Here is a 12,619-nt window from a genome sequence, read left to right as displayed (position 1 = left end):
TGTAATCATGGTAATATCTATCATTATCACTGTCAGTATTGTTACTGTCCATTTTTTATCTAATACTTTTATGAAATTCTAATAGGCTGTACAATCAACCAATATATAAAATTGTCATGAAAAAATGTATGATGAATGTCTCTAATTCAACCAAGTAAATCTGGGCATGGGTAGCTGTCAGATTTTTTTCACACAAGAAGTTTTCCTTCATTTTTGCTTTCAATTGCCATACAACCATGTTCTTATTGAAATTTGGCGGCCACATTAGCTGATATTATTCATAGATACCAGGGGAGAAATGAAGGACCCTCTAGTTCTGATTTATTAGAAACACATTGTTTTTACATGTGGAGAAATATTGTGAGCACAAAGTTTTTATACAAAAATTCACATATTTCATGGTATCTGTGCAGTTTTATCATATGTGGATTGAAAAAAGCATATTTTATATTTGTACCATACATGTAAATAATATGAAAATAAGTAGATGTGGTATGATTGACAATGGGACAACTTTCCATCAAAATTGAAATGAGGTTGATGTAAGCAACTATAGGTCACTGAACTGCCTTCAACAATGACTAAACTCCATACCATGTATTTAGCTTTAAAAGACCTTAAGTATTTTTTAGGAACATTTTTATTTAAAATGATCGAGGTATTACTTTACCTTTCATTTTTATTGCTATATTTTGAGACATTTATTCTGAATTGTATTTAAGAAGGAGAACAAAATATTTTAAATGTTTTTATAAGTGAAATGTTGTAGAGATATTTTCACAATTTTTTATGTACATGTACTTGTTAAGTTTGTGTTTGCTTTACCGGTTTTGTTATTTTGTTTTAATTGTTTAATACATTTGTATATATTTCATGATCTGATTTTCATAGTTTTAGGAACAGATTTTTTATCTTGCTTTGAGGAAGGTGAAGAAATGAGACTTAAGCGTGCTGTTTCCACTACCAGTGACTTAGCGTGCAGTTTCCACCACCTGTGGTGGCTTCGGAAGCGTCAGTGGCTCTAACAATTAGTTTAAAGTTAAAGTTTGTGATTAGGTCAGTTTAAGGGGAACCACTTATGAGAAGTCAATGGTATTTGGTATGCAGTGTATAAGCATTTGTATATCTCATTTCCATTGAAATTATATTATTTGGCCTGCCCCCTCAGTCATGATAAGTCAATGATATTTGGTATGCAGTTGTTTTAGCATTGAAATATCTCATTTCAATGGAGATTATGTTGCCCTGAACCTTCAGTCATGGTTCATTTACTGTGGATGTTTTGCATAGTTAACATGATAAAGTATTGCAATTTGATATCAACATTTGCATTTTACCTTCAATATTACATACTGCAGGCGAGACATATCTCTGTGTCAACAGTTTATTTTAATAGTTGTTTTCTATAATCAAATTATTTACAAAATAAATAAAACTATACATAGAAACCATTCTGATTGTTAGTTATCTGTAACCTCTCTTTGGTAAGTTAGGGCTTCTGTGGCTGAGTGGTCTAAGTACCGGTAGTTCATTTACTGTATCACTTGCCTGTCAACACTGAGGTTGTGAGTTCGAACCCTCACGTTGTGGGTGCATTTGACTCCAATTTGAATTAACTCGGGATTGCCAGGACCCATTATTGTAACTCCAAGACATCCAGTCTCAATGCTGCATGCTTAGCAGAGAAGCAGTAAACACCAAAAAATCAATCAATCAATCAATCTTCGGTAAGTTTGTTGATAGAAAAGTAACTCTTCTTATGATCAAGATAACCAAATCAATAATTTATTTATTTTGATAAAGAAACTTATTAAAAATCATTTTTAAAACCACAATCATATGTTTTAAAATATTACCTGTTAAACTTTGTTATTTCAATTATTCATGCAAATTCCTATTGTCTTTTTTTCATTATTTATTGACATGATTGGAAAAAAAAATATATAAAAAATCATGTACACACAAAAACCTAAAGCTCCTTTCATAAACCAATTTTCAATTTAAAATATTGTCTTAGTGTGAAAGTAACTGATGTTCGGGTTGAAAATTTAAAGGAAGTTTTTTTTACAAGAATAGAACTTTTTAATTAATTTTTAAAAGAAATTTAAGAACAGGTCGTCTCTATTTTTCTGCATGCATAGGCAGTAACCTCGATAAAGTCCCAGGAAATGTTTATTTCTGAATGCTGTCCGTTTGAATTTGTCAGTAGAAAAATAAATTGAGGTTGGTATGAGTTTTACACAAAACTCCTGTAGGCTCCTGTCCTCATTGATTGCTACATTAAGATGGAAATGATATCATAATATTGTAATTTTGGATTTATTTTGATTTTTTTAAATATTACTATTTACCAGAATATTTTCTTGTGAAATCATAATTAGTAGTGTCCTCATGGAGATAGTCATTCACAATTCCATTGCGAATGCAATAGCTTAGACCTTGTTACTGTAGTTCAGAAATGTTTGTATTATTGTGAAAGTTGCGACAGAATAGGATTTGCAAATATAAAATCTGGCATTTTGAATTTTGATAGAATTATTTGTATGCAGCATTTCTGAGATCTCAATAATTAATCACATATTTGTGTCTTTTGTTCAACAATCACAAACATAAATGCACACACAAATTTCTGAATTTACAGTATGTAAAATTTAACAAAGTTTATTTTCTTTATTCTGTATTTAAGTGGCTTCAAAATCTCACACAATTTTAGTATATTGGTTGAACCTACACAAATGTTGCCATCTTGAATAGAGGTATTTATTCATTTTAAAATTTCATGAAAATTCAACAGATATAATTAAATATAGGGGATATATACAGACACCTACGCCCAATAACCAAAACATATTTAAAGGGCAAGTCAAGCTCTAAATTGTACAGAAACAATTAACAATCCGCTGTCAATACCATATTCTAAAGACATAAACTTCAAATATGACATAAGACAACCAATGACAAGGTTCCTGTCTTGGGATAGGCACATGAATATGCTGTTGGTTTTTTCTTCATTTTCTTTTTTATCTCAAGCCTCCCCCTTTTAAATCTCGATTAGTAAACTAACAAATCAAACATAAAGAAAATATAAATAAAAATCAGTACAGGAAAACATAAAACTTGCAAAAAACCTGTATAATAGATGACAAAATCACAAAATAATAAACAATATTATACCTTATTAAGGAATGCTTCAATAACTGAAAGCAAGTCCAGAGTATTAAACTAGCTGATAACAAATCATGGTTTTCTACGCACTAGAAAATTAATACCTGATACAACTATGCAAAAAAGATTAAAAGGTGAAAAAAGTAGCAAAAATCATGGTGGTATATTGCACTAATGAATAAAAAAAAAATCTGTTAACTATGATAATCTTACAACTTAAAGATAGTTTGGAAATCTGAACAAATGTTATAAAATTTTGGAATAACCTTCATGAGGTACATGCAGCAGGTTTTGTAGAAAATGAATAGATAGAGTCGAGCGCACGGTTTTTCTAAAGTTGGATTTTTCTATATTCCTGTCTGGTCATATGCAAGTGTCTTGAGACTTGGGTATAGAAATATGGCCACTAGTAGTAAACCCATGCGATAGAAGGGGTTCTGTATTTGCTGGGTAGGATGTATTGCACGTGCAACCACACCCAATTAGAATGAATCCGATCTGTATAGGGAAAATACCGAACTTTCTACACGTAAAAAGAACCATTAGATGTTCACTTTGATGGGTCTGTATGTGACCTGTTGCAAAGCAAAGTTTCTGCCCCAATCCAGCACATTCTCATTCAATAACGTCAGTCTAAATTACATGTCCTTCATTCTTGTTGACCCACTTTGCAAAAAACCACCAATAAATATGAGTGTTTATCTGTTCTCAGTCCGTATATACATGAAATATTGGCCACTGTATGTTAGGCAAACAACAATGTATGTTCTCCCTAACCATGAACTGCATATGCATGTATGCCTTTAAACTATCAGAATAAGTAAATTGCAAGGGAACTCGGGCATAATTTTTTAAACAAAATTATGAAGAAAACAAGCAAACAAGATTGTTTATATACATAAATGACAGACCATTAAAGTATTTATACCGTAAAAAAATTAGGGAAAATGTTAACCCTCTGTCCAAACTGTTTTTAATCAAATTCAAATGCAGATCCCGTGTTAGTGTTAATATACACCTGGTATATACTTAGTAATTAATAGTCTGATTACACACCAAACAATGACAATCCTCTTGCTGACAAACCATCATGCCTCCTTACCTTCTAATTTCTTTGTTTTTTTCACGGTTTATCTTGCAGAGAGAAGATGTTATTTTCTGTTGATACTTTCTTTAATATTTTTTTGTGGATTGTCTGTATACGAGAGATTCCCCTTTTATCTGCATCTTGTGGAGTACACAGCTTTGAAATGTTTCAGAGTGAGTATTAACAAGAGCCTCCATATGTTGATTGATTGGGATATTTGCTCTTCAGTTCAAGTAGAGTAAGTACACAATAGCGCTCTTTAAATCTAAAAATGGATTGAAGAGAAGCTTTGTTACACAGAACTCCAGTAAAGGTACAGTCCAAAAATAACAATGAGCAAAACCCATAACGCATACTAGTACGCTATAAAAGGCCCGGCATGTGCAAATGTACAATTCAAAAGAGAAGACCGATGGCCTGTTTTATGCTAGAAACAATAAACGAAAAACCCAAAAATTTACAAAGAGCAAAACCCATAACGCATACTAGTACGCTATAAAAGGCCCGGCATGTGCAAATGTACAATTCAAAAGAGAATACCGATGGCCTGTTTTATGCTAGAAACAATAAACGGAAAACAAATATTACAGACAGCAACTAACGACAATGTCTATTAGTTTAGACAACAGTATGTCACTGAGTTGCTGGTCAATGAGATAACATTTTAGATGGTGCTCTAATCCCTGATAATATATTAGATAGTGCTCCGAGTCCCTATCGGTCCTCTTTCTCACATCAAAGATATCTTATACACTACATCCATGCTCTCTTGTGGAGAGTTCAGGGTCGTAAATTATAACCTGTTTAATAGGAGGCATTGATAGTCAGGCGTCTGGGCCACCTAAACCCTCAGAAACTGAGCATTGTTCATGCTTTATCATACTTTTTGTCCTTTCCGAAGATATTTCAACTTGGTTTAAAAAAAACACATTTTGAAACCTCAAAATTAAATGTGCATTCTATTTTTCAAGAAAATTTAATTATAGTCTCGGTAATATGTAGAATGAAAAAGGCGAGGAACAAAATAAGCGTAATGTCACGACGGCGGCACGCTGCAATATCGTAATTTTCCATGTTTTTTTCTTCATACATCAAACAAATGATAATGATAAAGACTGCAGAGCAAAGTCTGGAGATTGCTAATCATGCTAATGTTTCATACCATTAAAACGAAAATGTGCACAGCGATAACATATCATTTTTAAACAAAGTTCTGTTAAAGGAAGTTTGAGAAATCCCGATTTTAAGCTAATAGAATGCGTTTGACGCTTACGTTACGGTAGAGAACTAGTGTTTGTTTGACCATTGCCACTTAAATTCATTTCTTTTTAAAGTGACATTTTCTGCCCTTTTAAGATCTGAAACCATGTAGACATCACAACTGATGGTAAATAACAGACAAGGAATTGCATATAGAATATTCAATGCAGAAGAGACACTAAAGATAAAAAAAAGTTGAAAATATATACATTAAGTATGTTGAAATGATAAGTAAATAAAACAAAACATTGAATCTCTAGAGTCTTTATATTAATGCTACAAATACCGATTTTCGATACTCAGATACAGTTTAACTACTTCTAAATGCATCCGAAATTTCATAAAAAATCTGAATAATTGTGACAATGACAAGATTCTGATCTGAGATTACAAAACATTACACTTCGCATTTGGAGAGTTTTGAATAATTCTCGGTTTGATAATTAAGCGACAAATGACAAATGTTATAACGAATGCAGAGGCAGTTGTTTGAAAACATACTAAATAAAATACTAGAATGTTTTTTTTTTTTATTTTAATGATGAGGCTACGGGTATGATTTATGTTCTAGAATGTCGGGACAGGTGTCAGGCGTCAAGACAATAACTATCAAATCCCATATATTTTTTTTTTTTTTTATTTCTCGTTTATTATCATTTGTGAGTCGATCTACAATAGGAGGCAACTGCCTACATGCCTCTTCATAATTTACGGCCTTGGAGTTGCCTCATTGGCAATCATACCACAGCTTCTTATTTTTATATGGGTAGTCAGAAAAGTAAACTTGCACAAGGTCATGCTTTTCTCATCCGATGGATGTGTACTGATTGATACTTTAGTTTAGGAGAACAAGTTTTATTTATTAGTTGTAATTACAATTGGTGTCAGTTGAACTAGCGTTCAATACCGGGTAACTAAGATTACTCTTACATCGGTACTTTGTGTATTTTGTTTTTATATAAGCGGATTTTTGTTTGTGATCGTGCCAGTTGAAGAGTCAAGCCGATTTTCAACTATTGTTTTACAGACAATTCTGTTCTTATGTAGTGCTGTTTCATCACTGTCTTAGGTAAGAGAGAGGATTGAACCATCACAAACATATCTAACCCTCCCATATTCTTTTATGTGCCTGTCTAGAGCAGATCTAGGAACTGGTTGTTTGCACCTTTTGATTTCCTTACCTCAATGATGTAACTTGTGATTTCCCTACCTCAATGATGTAACTTGTGATTTCCCTACCTCAATGATGTAACTTGTGATTTCCCTACCTCAGTGATGTAACTTGTGATTTCCTTACCTCAATGATGTAACTTGTGATTTCCCTACCTCAATGATGTAACTTGTGATTTCCCTACCTCAATGATGGAACTTGTGATTTCTTTACCTCAATGATGGAACTTGTGATTTCCTTACCTCAATGATGGAACTTGTGATTTCCTTACCTCAATGATGTAACTTGTGATTTCCCTACCTCAATGATGTAACTTGTGATTTCCCTACCTCAATGATGTAACTTGTGATTTCCCTACCTCAATTATGCAATAAGACCAGCTGTCTCTACCACAGGGACTCGGTTAGCAGATTTAAATTTTGTTGCTGATGATGTCAAGTTTTCGTATTTCCTGTCTATTTGTATTACATAATTAACGTATTTAACGTTGGCATCAATATTTCTTTGTTTTCTAGCAATGTGCAGTTAACTATCCATATCCGTATCCTTTTTCAGTATACGGATATGGATAGTAAACTGCACATTGCTAGAAAACAAAGAAATCCCTTTTTCAGTATACGGATATGGATAGTAAACTGCACATCGCTAGAAAACAAAGAAATCCCTTTTCAGTATACGGATATGGATAGTAAACTGCACATCGCTAGAAAACAAAGAAATCCCTTTTCAGTATACGGATATGGATAGTAAACTGCACATTGCTAGAAAACAAAGAAATCCCTTTTCAGTATACGGATATGGATAGTAAACTGCACATTGCTAGAAAACAAAGAAATACCTTTTCAGTATACGGATATGGATAGTAAACTGCACATTGCTAGAAAACAAAGAAATCCCTTTTCAGTATACGGATATGGATAGTAAACTGCACATTGCTAGAAAACAAAGAAATCCCTTTTCAGTATACGGATATGGATAGTAAACTGCACATTGCTAGAAAACAAAGAAATCCCTTTTTCAGTATACGGATATGGATAGTAAACTGCACATCGCTAGAAAACAAAGAAATCCCTTTTCAGTATACGGATATGGATAGTAAACTGCACATTGCTAGAAAACAAAGAAACCCCTTTTCAGTATACGGATATGGATAGTAAACTGCACATTGCTAGAAAACAAAGAAATCCCTTTTCAGTATACGGATATGGATAGTAAACTGCACATTGCTAGAAAACAAAGAAATCCCTTTTCAGTATACGGATATGGATAGTAAACTGCAGTGCATGGAGACTAACTTACAGTCTAAACTACACAATACAGTAGCACCATATTGTTCCCTCAGTTTTCTGCTGTTTATATGACACTAGAATGGGGAATGAGAAGTTTAACAACCATGACAATTAACAGGAACAATGAAAAGAAAAACGTCGATAAAAATGTCGATTAAAAAATCTCCAGTTTTGAGGCCCAAACTCCAGCTGAAAATTTTCAAATCTCCAGTTGTAACAAGACAACTCTGTCACATGTATGCTGCATATTGCTAGAAAACAAAGAAATGGTGATGCCAACGTTAAATACGTTAAAAATGTAATACAAATAGACCGGAAATACTAAAATTAAATTTTTAAAAACATCGAGTAACAAAATTTTAATCTGCTAACCGAGTTCCTGTGGATAATTTAACTACCAGTATATTTGTTTTAAAATATTATCCTAATAAAGTATGACATCTCTGTCAGACAGGTTTCACTTAACCGTTGGATTTTTTACACACAAGGGGATAACATGAATATGATAGGAACGCAAACAGCCTTCCGATAAACTTTATTGCATCAATTGAATCTATATTATATCAGGAACATATATATTGACCCAGATTATATGTAAGTATTTAAGGGGCCTCGGTGGCCAAGTGGTCTAAGTAGTTCTACTACTGTAATCACTAGCCAGTTAACACTGAGGTTATGAGATCGAACCCCGCCCGTGCGGGTGCACTCGACTCTAATCTTAATTGACTAGGATTGTCAGTTTTCCTATCGAAGGTCGGTGGTTTTCTCCGGGCATTCCGGCTTCCTCCACTAATGAAAACGGGCCACCACCAAATAGCCCAAAAGTGGCGCTTAAAAGTGGCGTTAAAACACCAACAATCAATCAATCAATCATATATAAATATTTGAAGTTAACACTCTTTTTTTTTTTAGAAAAAATGCAAACTTTTGAATCTGATTTTCTTGGCCCCAAAATTTTACCCGCAAAGAAAATATTCTGACTTATGGCTGATTCCAATAACAAAAGGTCACTTCAAAAGAACTATCGGAGAGAGAGATGGACGTTTAAAATAGGCCGTTTAAAATATTATATTGAAAGTACAGTGATATACTGATCATTCACACATGCCCCACCTGATTAAAAAAATCACCGGGAAAATTGCATTTTCCCAACCAAAATTTGGTATTCGAAGAAAGCGATGGTTGAAATCGTTTTCAATTCCATAAAATTGGTTGATTTTTTTGGGTGTATGGATTGGAAAGTGGCAAAATAAGTCACGGAAGGTGGTGCCGGAATCACTCAAAGTGAGAAAAAAAATTTAACTCTAAAATTGAAAATTCTTACAGTTTTTTTATGAACAAAAATTAAATCAGATGTGTGATGTGTTCAAAAGAATACATTGATTTTTTTTTATCGATTTGAAAGGCATTTCTCTAAGTCTTTATTGTAGTATAATGAAATTATAAAAAAAAAAAAGAACAGACATATTTTAAATGGAGATGGGATACCTTGGTAAAATCTATAAAATGTTTTATTTGCAATCTTGAACTCCTAATTAAATCTTCCATAATCAATGTCACGAGGTCATTTGACAAGAGATGTACAGACTGTTGGTATTTAGATTTGGGCATCCTTGTAACACTGCAATCTTGGGAAACTTTTCACGTCCATTATAAATACTAACTTGACTGAATATTTTTGCAAATGAACTGAATATTATATCTGAGAACCAGACTGGATTCCGTAAGGGATATTCTACACAAGATAACATTTTTGTATTACACGCACTTATTGAACTTTATTTTTCTTTTGGGAAGAAATTCTTTTGTACATTTGTGGATTTTAGAAAGGCATTCGATACTGTTTGGCGTACAGGGCTGTGGAAAAAATTATAAAAAAGTGAAATTAAAGGGAAATGCTTTAAAAAGTTGTGTATAATATGTACAGTGGAATAAAGTCTTGTGTTCAGTTTAATGACTGTGAGTCAGAATTTTTCCCTTGTCTAACAGGTGCTAGACAGGGGAGAATTTATCGCCTATTCTCTTCTCGATCTTTTTAAATGATCTCGAAGACTATTTATTTTTGTCAGCTAGATGGACTGCCGTTAGAAAGGATTAAAGAGAAACTTGAGAGTGACTTGCATATTTTTTATAAAATTTTTATTATATTATATGCATCTTAGCAGAGAGTAAAGATGGTTTACAAAAAGCTCTTGATATATTTCAGTCTTATTGTTCATTGTGGAAACTACAAGTAAATGTAAATAAAACCAAGGTTATTATCTTTTCTAAAAGACAAGTAAACCACAATTTCAGTTTTACATTACAAGGTCAAATTCTTGATATTGTAGATACATATTCTTAGGGAGCTACCATTTGATTTTTAGGGGGGGGGGGGGGGGGGGGGCTAGGATGAAATTTGAAAAAAATAGGCAGGACAGGAGTTTTGAGAAAGAAAAAAAGCAGGATGAGACACTTGCAAAAAAAAAAGTCAGGATGACAATTTAGGTAAAACAAAGTCAGGATGAACTAAAAAAAAAAGGCTGGACCGAATAGAGTGAAAAATAAAAAGGCAGGACAGTGATTACAACTAAAAAAAAAATGCAGGACAAAATTTTTCATCCTAGCCCCCCCCCCCCCCCCCCCCCCCCCCCCCCCTCCTAAAAATCAAATGGTAGCTGGTAGCTCCCTTACCTAGGAGTTATTTTTAAACATAATGGTACATTTATTGAGACTAAGAAAAAACTTGTAGAACAAGCAGAAAAGGCAATGTTTTGTGTTTATAAACTTATCAGAAATGAGATATCCAATTAAAGCTATTTGACTTGATGATAGAACCAATTTTATTGTATGGTTCCGAAATTTGGGGATACGAAAACCGCAAAACTATCGAATCTATTTGAAGTTTTGTAAAAGAGTATTCAAAGTAAGGAACACTACGCCAAATTTTATGGTTTTAGGTGAACTTGGTTCTTTGACGTGGAGCATGTATATTTTATAGTTAAAGTGTCAGGGTTTGATATTTTTTATGCCAAATTCTCTCCTGTAATTGTCTATGGTATATTAAAATGATTGGATGGATCTTAACAGCAGTAGACCAATAACGAGAAATTCCAAATTCTAGGGTATAGGGCGTATAGGGCGTTACTTTACATTTCAATAGTCCTAGGCCAGGATTTTATGAACAGGAGGCGTAATTCCGGTTGCCCTGGTATAGGGTCCATGGGGAAGGTCAGAAGCTCCTGGATTTCAACAATTTAGCATCAAATTATGAAGTATTATAACAGACTCCATGATAGACAAATTGGTGAAAATAGTCTGCCTTCGGATCATTCAAATTATGTATTGATTAACATGTGGATATCAAATCTTTGGAAGAACTTATAAATTCAGTTAAAAGGTTATATGAAATGGGCATGAAAAATGGAAAATAAATCTTTAACGATAGCTTTTTCTGAACTTTTGATATATATATATATACCCGTTTTGTTAAAATATACCTTTTCACTGTTTTGGTCTTTTGGACAAATGTTGTTTGTGCTGTATTTAGACCCCTTTACCAAGAAATTTGTTTTGCATGCACACGTATAAAAATTGCGGTTTTTATCCAACGCAATCATAGGTTTGAACGTTGTTTTCAATTTAGTAGATATAAAAAGATGTGGTATGAGTGCCAATGAGACAACTCTCCATCCAAGTCACAATTTATAAAAGTAAACCATTATAGGTCAAAGTACGGTCTTCAACATGGAGCCTTGGCTCACACCGAACAGCAAGCTATAAAGGGCCCCAAAAATTACTAGTGTTAAACCATTCAAACGGGAAAACCAACGGTCTAATCTATATAAGAAACACTTATGAACCACATCAACAAACGACAACTACTAAACATCAGATTCCTGACTTAGGACAGGTGCAAACAGTTGCAGCGGGTTTAAACGTTTTAATGGTACCAAACATTCACCCTTATCTGAAACAATAGTGTAACATTGTATTTATAATATCCCGTTCTAGATAGTCAAATCTGACCCCTTCCAATGCAAGGCAAAAAAAACATAACCCCATTTCAGACAATTTAGCTGAAAATGCAACCCCGTTTGTCGGAAAATACCCGGTATCATATATATAGCGAGTATCCCCCGGGTAGATGTAGAATGGCCATTGGGGAAGTGTCACACAAAACAACCATTCCATGTATAGATTTACTAACCGCTTTGGTTGTTTAAAAAAGGTGTCCAAGTCGACCATCGGATGGGGGAATCAGTATAAAAGAAATCAGAGTATGTGTTTAATTAATGAATATGATAAATTGCCATATTCAATACAATATAAGCAGATAACGATAGTTTTTTTTTGTTTTTTTTTTTTTGAAAAGGGGGGGGGGGGGCGTACGCCCATTACGCCCTTACCTGGACCCGCCCCTGATCATTCTGGACAAGACTTGTACAAAATGATTCAAAACTAAGTAGTATTTTATATCAACTGATGTTATCCTTACAAATTAAAACTAAATATACCTTCAAATGGATTAAATGTGTAGAAGTTATTTTTAATGAATTTTGAATGAGTTATTTTTAAAAACCAGTCTGCATTTTGTGATAAAATTGTTGCGAAGCAAATTTTATGTGACCAGTTTATACAAAAATGGTATAGTGATATACAAAATTC

This window comes from Mytilus californianus, unplaced genomic scaffold (genome assembly GCF_021869535.1).
Source record: "Mytilus californianus isolate M0D057914Y unplaced genomic scaffold, xbMytCali1.0.p SCAF_1, whole genome shotgun sequence".
Lineage (NCBI taxonomy): Eukaryota > Metazoa > Mollusca > Bivalvia > Mytilida > Mytilidae > Mytilus > Mytilus californianus.
Note: the sequence above shows the minus strand (reverse complement) of the source record.